The 14,942-nt window shown below is 40.6% G+C and overlaps 1 protein-coding gene across 4 annotated transcripts in view; it reads right to left on the reverse strand.

Moving 5' to 3' along the window:
• The window catches only part of LOC110535057 (uncharacterized), a 42,232-nt gene extending 38,165 nt beyond the window's left edge, over window positions 1-4,067 (reverse strand). For 2 of the 4 annotated variants that reach the window (XM_090190461.1, XM_090190460.1), the window contains exon 1: window positions 3,762-4,045. The gene's annotated coding sequence lies outside the window, so the exon portion shown is untranslated. Of the gene's footprint in view, window positions 1-3,761 lie in introns of all 4 variants that reach the window. The other 2 variants (XM_090190459.1, XM_090190458.1) reach the window with 2 other exon arrangements.
• Window positions 4,068-14,942: the final 10,875 nt, after the last annotated feature.

The following is a 14,942-nucleotide window of genomic DNA, read 5'->3' on the forward strand; positions in this document are numbered from 1 at the left end:
CACTGTTAATGGAGGGTCCAGGAACAGCAGGGAGGAGAAACCACTGGCTGTAAGAATTGCATTGCACAACCGTCATTACCTTTGCAAACAACTCATTTGCCTTTTAAATTACAAATAACAAATTCTAAATCTGGATGAGATTTCACTCAATTAAATTGAGTAGGGACTACCTTTCAGATAGAGACAAATGAGGCACAAAAAAACTGAATGAGCTCTGCTATGAGAGATTCAAAATAAGTTAATCATAACTGGGGAAGAGAATACAGTAGACATAATTTAGAATGACGAAATCATAGCTTCTGTGAGCTCTGACAGAATGTCTTCAAGTAGAGTACAGTACACCTGCACAGCTAAGGTTGAGATGAGCCCTAGAATGCATTTTGTTACCTTACAGCCTTATTCTAAAATGACAAAGCAAAAATATAATTTTTTTGCTATTTTATTACAAATAAAAAAACTGAAATATCACATTTACATAAATATTCAGAATCTTTGCTCAGTAATTAATTGAAGGACCTTTGGCAGCGATTACAGCCTCGAGTCTTCTTGGGAATGACGCTACAAGCTTGGCACACCTGTATTTGGGGAGTTTCTCCCTTCTCTGCAGATCCTCTCAAGCTCTGTCAGGTTGGATGGGGAGCGTCGCCACACAGCTATTTTCAGGTCTCTCCACAGCTATTTTCAGGTCTCTCCGGAGATGCTCGATCGAGTTCAAGTCCGGGCTCTGGCTGTGTGCTTAGGGTCGTTGTCTTTTTGGAAGGTGAACCTTCACCCCCGTCTGCGGTCCTGAGCGCTCTGCAGCAGGTTTTCATCAAGGATCTCTCTGTACTTTGCGCCGTTCATCTTTCCCTGGATCCTGACTTGTCTCCCATTCCCTGCCGCTGAGAAGCATCCCCACAGCATGATGCTGCCGCCACCATGCTTCACCGCAGGGATTGTGCCCGGTTTCCTCCAGATGTGACGCTCGGCATTCAGGCCAAAGAGTTCCATCTTGGTTTCATCAGACCAGAGAATCTAGTTTCTAATGGTCTGAGAGTCCTTTAGGTGCCTTTTGGCAAACTCCAAGCGGACTGTCTTGTGCCTTTTACCGAGGAGTGGCTTCCGTCTGGCCACTCTACCATAAAGGCCTGATTGGTGGAGTACTGCAAAGATGGTTGTCCTTCTGGAATGTTCTCCCGTCTCCACAGAGGAACTCTAGAGCTCTGTCAGTGTTACCATTGGGTTCTTGGCCACCTCCCTGACCAAGGCCCTTCTCCCCCGATTGCTCTGTTTGGCCGGGCGGCCAGCTCTAGGTAGAGTGTTGGTGGTTCCAAACTTCTTCCATTTAAGAATGAGGGAGGCCACTGTGTATTTTTGTTCAGTATAGCTTTGAAGCTGCAATTTCTTTAAGCCCCATGGCAAAATGTGTAGAATTACAGGAAATTAGCATTAAAACGGCAATTTCTCTCAGTCCAGAACTGCCAACCATGAAGAATAATTACGAGTATCACTTCATCACTGCAGTGGCACCTCACGACAACACATTTTGCATTATTTTAAATCTGTAACTGCCACTTCCTGAAACCTATAGTCTTTAATGACATCAAACAATGTTACCAACAAAATAGTCTAGGTATTTGGTCCTTAATGAAATTGAGATGGTCTCAATTACACGTTCAATTTTTTCTAGGTTAAATTTTAAATGATTATTGTAATTATTATTGTAATTAATGGGAGTCTATGTGGATAGTCTAGTGAAAATGTAAACTGGCTGCTTAATTTTGGTTGGGGCTAAAATAATCATTACATTACTAGATGCAATGTAGTAGTTTATCCTACTGTATTTAGAACATGAAACAACTGAACACAGCCTATAAACTTGTTTCAGATCTCCATCCCTGACCTCATCCATCAAGTTAGGTCTGACTACTAGGCTACCATTCATTGGTGAACTGACTAGGCTATTATCACATCATTAGCAGCCTACTGTTGACACACGCCGATATCAAGAGGACAGATCAATAACTGATTAATTAAACATAGGCCTACTAATCTTTAACAGTCCAACATACATTTCTGTGAAGGACGGTATTAGAAAAACAGCTCTCTGCCATGTCTGTTTCAATCCACGCAACGCAGCACGTTTCCTTTGCTAGTCAATGTCTCGCGCCTACTACTGTTGCAGAGATCAAAGCATGTGCGGGCAAGAAAGTGTTCTTGCTTAGTTGACTAAACGCTTTAGCTAACTACCTTTGTCATAATGACGATTTAGCTAAGGAGCTAACTACGAAATAATATATGTGCTTGACTAACACATACAATTTCGGAAAATGTAGTTGGCAAACAGTTCGTTCTCCATTTTCCCTACTCTTTTCGCTCACACATCAGTGGTATCAACAAAGAGTGGAGAGCTACCATCCAGATCGGTGTAGTAAAATAGTACTAAAGAAAACTCTGAATGCTACGAGTATGGCCCCATTGCAAAATGTGTAGAGTTGCAGAAAAGTAGCTTCAGAACAACAAAAGATTTCTTCCCCCCCCCTCCTAACTTTGCCACCGCCGCTGAAAAAAAATCCTTGAAGAAACACTGAGTATAGACACTAAAGGAGGAAATTAGGATATATTTGGCAGTATGGTCCAGATACACATAGGCTAGCCAGTAGCTAAAGTTACTGTACTCACACACTGAGCAACACTAGAGGAGTTCATGTAGTAAAAAAAGTTATCTGGAATGTGCCAAATAAAACCAAATTTCCTGTGTTGTGCTTTGGTTTTGTGTGGGTGTGTTGGTAACTTATGTCAATGACAGTCTGGTTTAGCCCGTTTTGCAGAGGAAAAATATTTCCAAAACTATCTTATGGGAACAAAGACAAACTTCAACCTCGGAATACAGAAGTTGCTGTGTAAGACTTTTGGGGGGGGGTGAAGAAAAAAAAGTGTAGCCTATCTATTCATGAATGTCCTGTCAGATGGTGGTTAATTGGAGCACTCATTGCCCAGGAAAGAGAGAAAAACATCCTCTATCATAAGACTTATTTCAACAGCCAATCTAGCCCTGACACACCAACGTTAACTAGGTAACGTTACCTACGCACCACGGCATGAGTACAAAGAAAATTTAACCAGGCGTACCAACTTTTTGAAACACTTGGTAAATAACTTCGATTCCTGAATAAATTGGAAATGCAGTAACGAGTCATTTGGCTGCAACGTGGTCAGGTCAATTCGCATTACTATTCTGACATTAGCTCGTTAAATAACGTTCGTTATTCTAAGAATTAGCTGACTGTCTAACGTTAGTCTCAGGGACCCAAGTTACTATATAGACTGAAGTCAAGACGCCGAGTTAGCAAAACAGACAACCAGCTAACCAGACAACCATACACATTGCAATATTGTAGAATGTGAAACCATAAGCGGATCAGATCGATAAAAAAATACCAACTAGCTAATTTACAGTAACTAGCTGACAATTAGCTAAATGTAGCTAGCTAACGTTAGCTGCTGGCTTACTTAAACTGCGGTAACGTTAGTCTATACACCAAGCCATATCCTTACGTTTTCATCTGAAACTGAGTTTAACGTTAAACAAGCACCAGATAAACTGAGACAGCCAGCTTAGTAACGTTAACTGTTATAGCAAGCTAGCTAACATTAGCTACCATAAATACAAAAGCGGTCTGGCTTGAATGTTTATCCTGTCTAAGCCTTTAACGTTAGTCGTTAACGTTAGCTAATATAAGAAGCTACTAACAAACTTACTTAACTAAAAATCCACCCACCTGTCGTGTTTATGCTTATCCCCCTCCAGGGACCTAGCGAGCTAGATAACTATTTTCTTCAACCAAAACCCGGTCAATCGCACTGCGGTGTGGGATGTGGTCGGTCAGTCAGAGGCAAACCTGTTGCTAACACGTCACTAGCCAGGTTGTTCGGACTACTTCGGAGACATGAGCTTTCACAAGGTAGACGTGCAAGTTAGCTAGCAGAGGTTACTAGCTAAACAAGTTGATTTCATTGCTATCTGTAACGTTATCTAGTAGTTGACTTTACTTCCACTCTGCTCTCACACCCTTGCCACCTGGCTCACTTAACATGATAGCTAGTAGACGTGATACTGTAGTGTAATGTTAGAACTATTTTTATTAACAAATATCAACAAACAAATTAGGAATAGTCACATGCAAACAAGCATACATACAAACTATTTACATTGCCAGGAATCCTAAACAAACAAATCATATTCATTAATAATACAAGTTTTAATTGTTCTTTTTGTTTTTCATTTTAGTTGTAGTGCCATATTGTTTAAATTCATTTCTAAAGTGAAAAAAGTTAGGTTTTGAATTAGACCATTTGCATTTGTGAATGTGAAATTTACCTGATATTATTAGCAGTTTAATTAAATATACCACATCTTTATCAAAGTCAGAATTTCAGAAATTAATTATTATATCAAAACAATTAAATAGTACCACCGGTCCTATTTTATTTGTAACAAAATTATGTTTATCAATCCAAAAAATTCCACCATAAATACAGGCAAAAAACAAATGCAAAATAGTCTCGTCCATTCCAGAAATCACATTTATAGTCAATATTCAGCTTGAATCTTTCCAAAACAAGTTTCACAGGATAAATTCTATGTAACATTTTAAATTAAACTTCCTTTACCTGGTTACTGATACAATATTTGTTAGCAATTTTCCATGCTTTCCTCCATTGTATATCGCCATAGATATTTGACCAAATAATCTTGCTGAGAGAATTGTAGTAATGTTAGCAGTACTGCAATGAGGAAACCTAAATAAAAGCCGATTTCAAAACTGCATCAAAATATATTGAATTTTAGTCAATGGCCACTTTTATTGTGCCAACAAGAAAAGGCAGTAAGTCATTTGAAATAAAAATAATAATATATATTTGTATATATATTTCTCTCTCTATATATATATATTTATACAGTGCCTTGCGAAAGTATTCGGCCCCCTTGAACATTGTGACCTTTTGCCACATTTCAGGCTTCAAACATAAAGATATAAAACTGTATTTTTTTGTGAAGAATCAACAACAAGTGGGACACAATCATGAAGTGGAACGACATTTATTGGATATTTCAAACTTTTTTAACAAATCAAAAACTGAATAATTGGGCGTGCAAAATTATTCAGCCCCTTTACTTTCAGTGCAGCAAACTCTCTCCAGAAGTTCAGTGAGGATCTCTGACCTAAATGACTAATGATGATAAATACAATCCACCTGTTTGTAATCAAGTCTCCGTATAAATGCACCTGCACTGTGATAGTCTCAGAGGTCCGTTAAAAGCGCAGAGAGCATCATGAAGAACAAGGAACACACCAGGCAGGTCCGAGATACTGTTGTGAAGAAGTTTAAAGCCGGATTTGGATACAAAAAGATTTCCCAAGCTTTAAACATCCCAAGGAGCACTGTGCAAGTGATAATATTGAAATGGAAGGAGTGTCAGACCACTGCAAATCTACCAAGACCTGGCCGTCCCTCTAAACTTTCAGCTCATACAAGGAGAAGACTGATCAGAGATGCAGCCAAGAGGCCCATGATCACTCTGGATCAACTGCAGAGATCTACAGCTGAGGTGGGAGACTCTGTCCATAGGACAACAATCAGTCGTATATTGCACAAATCTGGCCTTTATGGAAGAGTGGCAAGAAGAAAGCCATTTTTTAAAGATATCAATAAAAAGTGTAGTTTAAAGTTTGCCACAAGCCACCTGGGAGACACACCAAACATGTGGAAGAAGGTGCTCTGGTCAGATGAAACCAAAATTGAACTTTTTGGCAACAATGCAAAACGTTATGTTTGGCGTAAAAGCAACACAGCTCATCATCCTGAACACACCATCCCCACTGTCAAACATGGTGGTGGCAGCATCATGGTTTGGGCTTGCTTTTCTTCAGCAGGGACAGGGAAGATGGTTAAAATTGATGGGAAGATGGATGGAGCCAAATACAGGACCATTCTGGAAGAAAACCTGATGGAATCTGCAAAAGACCTGAGACTGGGACGGAGATTTGTCTTCCAACAAGACAATGATCCAAAACATAAAGCAAAATCTACAATGGAATGGTTAAAAAATAAACATATCCAGGTGTTAGAATGGCCAAGTCAAAGTCCAGACCTGAATCCAATCGAGAATCTGTGGAAAGAACTGAAAACTGCTGTTCACAAATGCTCTCCATCCAACCTCACTGAGCTCGAGCTGTTTTGCAAGGAGGAATGGGAAAAAATGTCAGTCTCTCGATGTGCAAAACTGATAGAGACATACCCCAAGCGACTTACAGCTGTAATCGCAGCAAAAGGTGGCGCTACAAAGTATTAACTTAAGGGGGCTGAATAATTTTGCACGCCCAATTTTTCAGTTTTTGATTTGTTAAAAAAGTTTGAAATATCCAATAAATGTCGTTCCACTTCATGACTGTGTCCCACTTGTTGTTGATTCTTCACAAAAAAATACAGTTTTATATCTTTATGTTTGAAGCCTGAAATGTGGCAAAAGGTTGCAAAGTTCAAGGGGGCCGAATACTTTCGCAAGGCACTGTATGTATATGTCTAATCGACCTGGTCCAGGTATCCTGGAAGGATATTGACCTCATTCCGTCAGTAGAGGATGCCTGGTTATTCTTTAAAAGTGCTTTCCTCACCATCTTATATAAGCATGCTCCATTCAAAAACATTAGAACCAGGAACAGATATAGCCCTTGGTTCACTCCAGACCCGACTGCCCTTGACCAGCACAAAAACATCCTGTGGTGTACTGCATTAGCATCGAATAGCCCCTGCGACATGCAACTTTTCAGGGAAGTTAGGAATCAATATACACAGGCAGTTAGGAAAGCAAAGGCTAACTTTTTTAAACAGAAATGTGCATCCTGTAGCACTAACTCCAAAAAGTTCTGGGACACTGTAAAGTACATGGAGAACAAGAGCACCTCCTCCCAGCTGTTCACTGCACTGAGGCTTGGAAACACTGTCACCACCGATAAATCTGCGATAATTGAGAATTTCAATAAGCATTTTTCTACGGCTGGCCATGCTTTCCACCTGGCTACCCCTACCCCAGTCAACAGCCCTGCACCCCTCACTGCAACTTGCCCAAGCCTATCCCCATTTCTCCTTCACCTAAATCCAGATAGCTGATGTTCTGAAAGAGCTGCAAAATCTGGACCACTACAAATCAGCAGGGCTAGACAATCTGGACCCTCTCTTCCTAAAACTGTCTATGGGGGTGCCACAGGGTTCTATGGGGGTGCCAGCAGTCTATGGGGGTGCCACAGGGTTCAATTCTCGGGCTGACTCTCTTCTCTGTATACATCAATGATGTCGCTCTTGCTGCTGGTGATTCTCTGATCCACCTCTACGCAGACAACACCATTCTGTGTACTTCTGGCCTTTCTTTGGACACTGTGTTAACTAACCTCCAGACGAGCTTCAATGCCATACAACTCTCCTTCCGTGGCCTCCAACTGCTCCTAAATGCAAGTAAAACTAAATGCATGCTCTTCAACCAATTACTGCCCGCACCTGCCCGCCCATCCAGCATCACTACTCTGGACGGTTCTGACTTAGAATATGTAGACAACTACAAATACCTAGGCGTCTGGTTAGACTGTAAACTCTCCTTCCAGACTCACATTAAGCATCTCCAATCCCAAATTAAATGTAGAATCGGCTTCCTATTTCACAACAAAGCATCCTTCACTCATGCTGCCAAACATACCCTCGTAAAACTGACCATCCTACCGATCCTCAACTTCAGCGATGTCATTTATAAAATAGCCTCCAACACCCTACTCAACAAATTGGATGCAGTCTATCACAGTGCCATCCATTTTGTCACCAAAGCCCGATATACTATCCACCACTGCGACATGTATGTTCTCGTTGGCTGGCCCTCGCTTCATACTTGTCGCCAAACCCACTGGCTCCAGGTCATCTACAAGTCTCTACAGGGTAAAGCCCCGCCTTATCTCAGCTCACTGGTCACCATAGCAGCACCCACTCATAGCACGCGCTCCAGCAGGTTTATCTCTCTGGTCACCCCCAAAGCCAATTCCCACTTTGGCCACCTTTCCTTCCAGTTCTCTTCTGCCGTTGACTGGAACGAACTGCAAAAATAACTGAAGCTGGAGACTCCTATCTCCCTCACTAGCTTTAAGCACCAGCTGTAAGAGCAGCTCACAGATCACTGCACCTGTACATAGCCCATCTGTAAACAGCCCATCCAACTACCTCATCCACATACTTTATTTATTTATCTTGCTCCTTTGCACCCCAGTATCTCTTTTTGCACATTAATCTTCTGCACATCTACCATTCCAGTGTATATTTGCTATATTGTAATTACTTCGCCACCGTGGCCTATTTATTGCCTTACCTCCCTTATCTTACCTCACTATATAGACGTTTTTGTTGTTTTCTTCTTCTACTGTATTATTGACTGTGTTTTGTTTATTCCATGTGTAACTCTGTGTTGTTGTATGTGTCGAACTGATGTGCTTTATCTTGGCCAGGTCGCAGTTGAAAATGAGAACTTACCTGGTTAAATAAAGGTGAGAAAAAAAAATCCCAGTGGGTCAGAAGTTTACATACATTCAATTAGTATTTGGTAGCATTGCCTTTAAATGGATTAACTTGGGTCAAACGTTTCAGGTATTCTTCCACAAGCTTCCCACAATAAGTTGGGTGAATTTTGGCCCATTCCACATGACAGAGCTGGTGTAACTGAGTCAGGTTTGTAGGCCTTGCTCGCACACGCTTTTTCAGTTCTGCCCACAAATTTTCTATAGGTTTGAGGTCAGGGCTTTGTGATGGCCACTCCAATACCTTGACTTTGTTGTCCTTAAGCCATTTTGCCACAACTTTGGTAGTATGATTGAGGTCATTGTCCATTTGGAAGACCCATTTGCGACCAAGCTTTAAACTTCCTGACTGATGTCTTGAGATGTTGCTTCAATATATCCACATCATTTTCCTTTCCTCATGATGCCATCTATTTTGTGAAGTGCACTAGTCCCTCCTGCACCAATCCCTCCTCAGTTACACCAAAGCACCCCCACAACATGATGCTGCCACCCCCATGCTTCACGGTTGGGATGGTGTTCTTCAGCTTGCAAGCCTCCCCCTTTTCCCTCCAAACATACGATGGTCATTATGGCCAAACAGTTCTATTTTTGTTTCATCAGACCAGAGGACATTTCTCCAAAAAGTATGATCTTTGTCCCCATGTGCAGTTGCAAAATGTAGTCTGGCTTTTTTTATGGCAATTTTGGAGCAGTGGCTTCTTTCTTGCTGAGTGGCCTTTCAGGTTATGTCGATATAGGACTTGTTTTACTGTGGATATAGATACTTTTGTACCCGTTTCCTCCAGCATCTTCACAAGGTCCTTTGCTGTTGTTCTGGGATTGATTTGCACTTTTCGCACCAAAATACGTTCATCTCTAGGAGACAGAACGCGTCTCCTTCCTGATGGCTGCGTGGTCCCATGGTGTTTATACTTGCATACTATTGTTTGTACAGATGAACGTGGTACCTTGAGGCATTTGGAAATTGCTCCCATGGATGAACCAGACTTGTGGAGGTCTACAATTTATTTTCTGAGGTCTTGGCTGATTTCTTTTGATTTTCCCATGATGTCAAGCAAAGGGGCACTGAGTTTGAAGGTAGGCTTTGAAATACATCCACAAGTACACATCCAATTGACTCAAATGATGTCAATTAGTCTATCAGAAGCTTCTAAAGCCATGGCATCATTTTCTGGAAATTTCCAAGCTGAGTTAAAGGCAGTCAACTTAGTGTATGTAAACTTCTCACCCACTGGAATTGTGATACAGTGAATTATGTGAAATAATCTGTCCGTAAACAATTGTTGGAAAAATTACTTGTCATGCACAAAGTAGATGTCCTAACTGACTTGGCAAAACTATAGATTGTTAACAAGACATTTGTGGAGTGGTTGAAAAATGAGTTTTGATGACTCCAACCTAAGTGTATGTAAGCTTCAACTGTATGTGTCACAATATATATGTGTGTGTATATATTAGTATATATGTGCAGAACGACAGATTTTTTTACTTGTCAGCTCGGGGATTCGATCTTGCAACCTTTCGGTTACAAGTCCAACGCTCTAACCACCTGCCACCCAATACATACACATATATATTATATATAAGTGTATATATATATATACACTGCTCAAAAAAATGAAGGGAACACTTAAACAACACAATGTAACTCCAAGTCAATCACACTTCTGTGAAATCAAACTGTCCACTTAGGAAGCAACACTGATTGACAATAAATTTCACATGCTGTTGTGCAAATGGAATAGACAACAGGTGGAAATTATAGGCAATTAGCAAGACACCCCAATAAAGGAGTGGTTCTGCAGGTGGTGACCACAGACCACTTCTCAGTTCCAATGCTTCCTGGCTGATGTTTTGGTCACTTTTGAATGCTGACGGTGCTTTCACATTAGTGGTAGCATGAGACGGAGTCTACAACCCACACAAGTGGCTCAGGTAGTGCAGGAGGCCGTAGCAGGGCAACAACCCAGCAGCAGGACCGCTACCTCCGCATTTGTGCAAGGAGGAGCAGGAGGAGCACTGCCAGAGCCCTGTAAAATGACCTCCAGCAGGCCACAAATGTGCATGTGTCTGCTCAAACGGTCAGAAACAGACTCCATGAGGGTGGTATGAGGGCCCGACATCCACAGGTGGGGGTTGTGCTTACAGCCCAACACCGTGCAGGACGTTTGGCATTTGCCAGAGAACACCAAGATTGGCAAATTCGCCACTGGCGCCCTGTGCTCTTCACAGATGAAAGCAGGTTCACACTGAGCACATGTGACAGAGTCTGGAGACGCCGTGGGGAATGTTCTGCTGCCTGCAACATCCTCCAGCATGACCGGTTTGGCGGTGGGTCAGTCATGGTGTGGGGTGGCATTTCTTTGGGGGGCCGCACAGCCCTCCATGTGCTCGCCAGAGGTAGCCTGACTGCCATTAGGTACCGAGATGAGATCCTCAGACCCCTTGTGAGACCATATGCTTGTGCGGTTGGCCCTGGGTGCCTCCTAATGCAAGACAATACTAGACCTCATGTGGCTGGAGTGTGTCAGCAGTTCCTGCAAGAGGAAGGCATTGATGCTATGGACTGGCCCGCCCGTTCCCCAGACCTGAATCCAATTGAGCACATCTGGGACATCATGTCTCGCTCCATCCACCAACGCCACGTTGCTCCACAGACTGTCCAGGAGTTGGCGGATGCTTTAGTCCAGGTCTGGGAGGAGATCCCTCAGGAGACCATCCGCCAGCTCATCAGGAGCATGCCCAGGCGTTGTAGGGAGGTCATACAGGCACGTGGAGGCCACACACACTACTGAGCCTCATTTTGACTTGTTTTAAGGACATTACATCAAAGATGGATCAGCCTGTAGTGTGGTTTTCCACTTTAATTTTGAGTGTGACTCCAAATCCAGACCTCCATGGGTTGATACATTTGATTTCCATTGATAATTTTTGTGTGATTTTGTTGTCAGCACATTCAACTATGTAAAGAAAAAAGTATTTAATTAGAATATTTCACTCATTCAGATCTAGGATGTGTTATTTTAGTGTTCCCTTTATTTTTTTGAGCAGTGTATATTATATATATGTGTATGTATGGGGCGGCAGGTAGCCTAGTGGTTAGAGCGTTGGACTTGTAACCATTGCAAGATCGAATCCCCGAGTTGACAAGTTAAAAATATGTCGTTCTGCCCCTGAAACAAGGCAGTTAACCCACTGTTCCTAGGCTGTCATTGAAAATAAGAATTTGTTCTTAACTGACTTCCCTAGTTAAATAAATATGTATGTTTTAAAAAAAATAAGACCAACAATGAAAAAATACAATGCTGACACTGGTATGTTGAGAATATTGGACTGTAAATAGAAACTTTTCTACCTGTCTCAGCTAAAGTGATGCCCTCCATGGCCTCCAATGTAATAGACTGTGCATGGGATACATATAAAGAGAAAACATTTTTATCTGTCTTAGCTAAAGTGGGGTGGAACATAGTCAGTATGTGGTTAGTTTTGAAGGGGGACTTTGTCATAGGAGCACTTAGTTATCCATGCCTTTGATATGATACATATTGGCTTGTAGAGAAAAAACATTTCTACCTGTCTCAGCTAAAGTGGGGTGGAAAATACTCAGGAGGGTCTCTAATAACCGAATACATTATAGACATATGCATTAAGTCCTGGATGTTACATTTTATCCAAAACAATAAATGAATATACTGTTGTGTTGAATATCAGTTGGAAAGACAAAACACCTTAACACTTTTTTTTTTATTACCCCATTTGCTTCCAGTGTGAAATAAATTGTTGTGTAATGCTATCATCTAGCAACTCAAAGGTTGCGAGTTTGAATCTCATCACGCACAACTTTAGCAACTTTTCAACTACTTACTACTTTAGAGCTACTTTAAAACTTCTTAGCATGTTAGCTAACACTTCCCATAACCATAACCATAACCTAACTCCTAAACGTATCCCTCACCCCTAGCCTAGCTAACATTAGATACCTAGCCACCTAGCTAGAATTCTTAACATATCATATCAAATTCTTAACATGTTGTACGTTTTGACAATTCGTAACATATCATTCGAAATGGGTGATGGACATCCACAAATGAATACATACCATATGAAAGGTAACATATCATACTAAATGGAGTCCCTTGGATTTACAGACGGAATAATACAAAGTGCACTGAGACCAGGTTGAATGTTCTCCATTGTTACTCTGAAAGCTTGTTTATACTGGGTACTGATAGCCTTGTCTCTTGTAATACATTTTGCACTTTGCCTTTGCTGGCCTTTATAGATAATCATGACAATATAGCTTGTAAATAATCTTGTCTGTTATTATTTTTGACAACTAGGTAATAGGCCATCACTGTATACAGCACACCTTGATAGATAAGCAGTATATAGTCATATCGGCCTAAAACTTGTAAATAATTGTATCCATTGCTGTTCAGAAAGATTTATTATACTGTCCTTAATAGCCTGGTTAATATTCATTACATTTAACTTGTAAATAAATTAGATTTTCGTTTTGATAATAAAGTTTAGCTTTAGTGTTTTTGTTGTTGAGTGTGTATTAATTTCCAGACCATGAATAGGGGAAAGAATTGGAGGGTGCTCCAATGTGAGTCGAAGTGTAAACAAAAAATCTAATCATCATTGAAAAGAAAAAGGAGCAAGGCATTCTCACCATAAAGTAAGTTTTATGTAAGGTTAAAATATTGATGTTTTGACCTTCAATGGACCATGGATATTTACAACACAGTCCCACTCCAAAACTTCACATATTTGTTTAGTAGAGACCCTTGTGAGTATTTCCCACCCCACTTTAGCTGAGACAGGTAGAAACGTATCTTTACAAGCCAATATGTATCCCATGTACAGTGTATTACAGTGTATTGCATTGGGGGCTATGGAGGGGTGGAGTGAAAATCCAGCCGCAGGCCATACGACCAGTGGTTGAAAAAGTACCCAATTGTCATACTTGAATAAAAGTACAGATACCTTAATAGAAAATTACAAGTAAAAGTGAAAGTCACCAAGTAAAATACTACTTGAGTAAAAGTCTAAAAGTATTTGGTTTTAAATATACTCAAGTGTCAAAAGTAAATGTAATAGCTAAAATATACTTAAGTATTGAAAGTAAAAGTATAAATAATTTAAAATTCCCTACATTAAGCAAACCAGACAGCACAATTGTCTAGTTTTTATTTATGGTTAGCCAAGGGCACACTCCATAATTTGCAAACAAAGCATTTGTGTTTAGTGAGAGGCAATACGGATGACCAGGGATGTTCTCTTGATAAGTGTATGAATTTGACCATTTTCCTGTCCTGCTAGCCATTCAAAATGTAACGAGTAGTTTTGGGTGTCAGGGAAAATGTATGGAGTAAAAAGTACATTCTCTTCTTTAGGGATGTAGGAAAGTAAAAGTAGTCAAAATAATAAATAGTAAAGTACAGATACCCCAAAAAACACCTTAAGTAGTACTTTAAATTATTTGTACTGAAGTACTTTACAGTCCCCCTCCAAGACTAACCTTAGGATAGTAGAGACCCTACTGACTATTTCCCATTCCACTTTAGCTGAGACAGAAAACGTTCTCTCTACAAGCCAATATGTATCCCATGTACAGTTTATTAGTGTTTTGCATTGTGGGCTATGGATGGGGCAGAGCGAACAGCCAGCAGCAGGCAGTGCGACACAGTCCCCTTATAAAACGGACCATATTTGGTTAACGGAGACACGACTGAGTATTTCCCTACCCAAGTTTATATGATACAGGTAGTACATTTCTCTTTACAACGCAATAAGTATCCGATATACAATGTCGTGTATTACATTGCAGTGAATGGAGTGGGTGGAGTAAGGAGTCGCCAGCACTCTGTATTATTATAAACCCGTTGCCCATCACAAGAGACCAATTTAAGTTTTGCAGTCTGAGTAATTCCAATAATAGATATTTAAATTGGATAAAAAATGTATTTCTTTAAATATAGCATACACAATAGCTTTTAACATACCAATGTGTAAACTTTCAAAATAAATGCTGGTATAAAAAATACAATTATCCATGTATTTTTTCAAAGGTTGCAATGCTGTGAAAAACAGTTGTACCGCACAAGTGCAAAAAATAATCGATATTCGAGTATAGCGTGTCTTTTTAGGGGACTATTTTTTTAATCCGCGATCATAATGCCAGCATAACAGCCTAATGCTAGGATTATGTTAATGTAGCTGGTTGCACTTGGCTGGCTGTTAGCTACAAATTGGTAGGTATGGTGTGCCACCCTTTGAACCGTATTCATTACTACACTAACACGGTCGGTGACAGGTTAGAATCGGCTGCTGCTTGTG

This window comes from Oncorhynchus mykiss, chromosome 11 (genome assembly GCF_057628025.1).
Source record: "Oncorhynchus mykiss isolate SJ-2025 chromosome 11, ASM5762802v1, whole genome shotgun sequence".
NCBI lineage: Eukaryota > Metazoa > Chordata > Actinopteri > Salmoniformes > Salmonidae > Oncorhynchus > Oncorhynchus mykiss.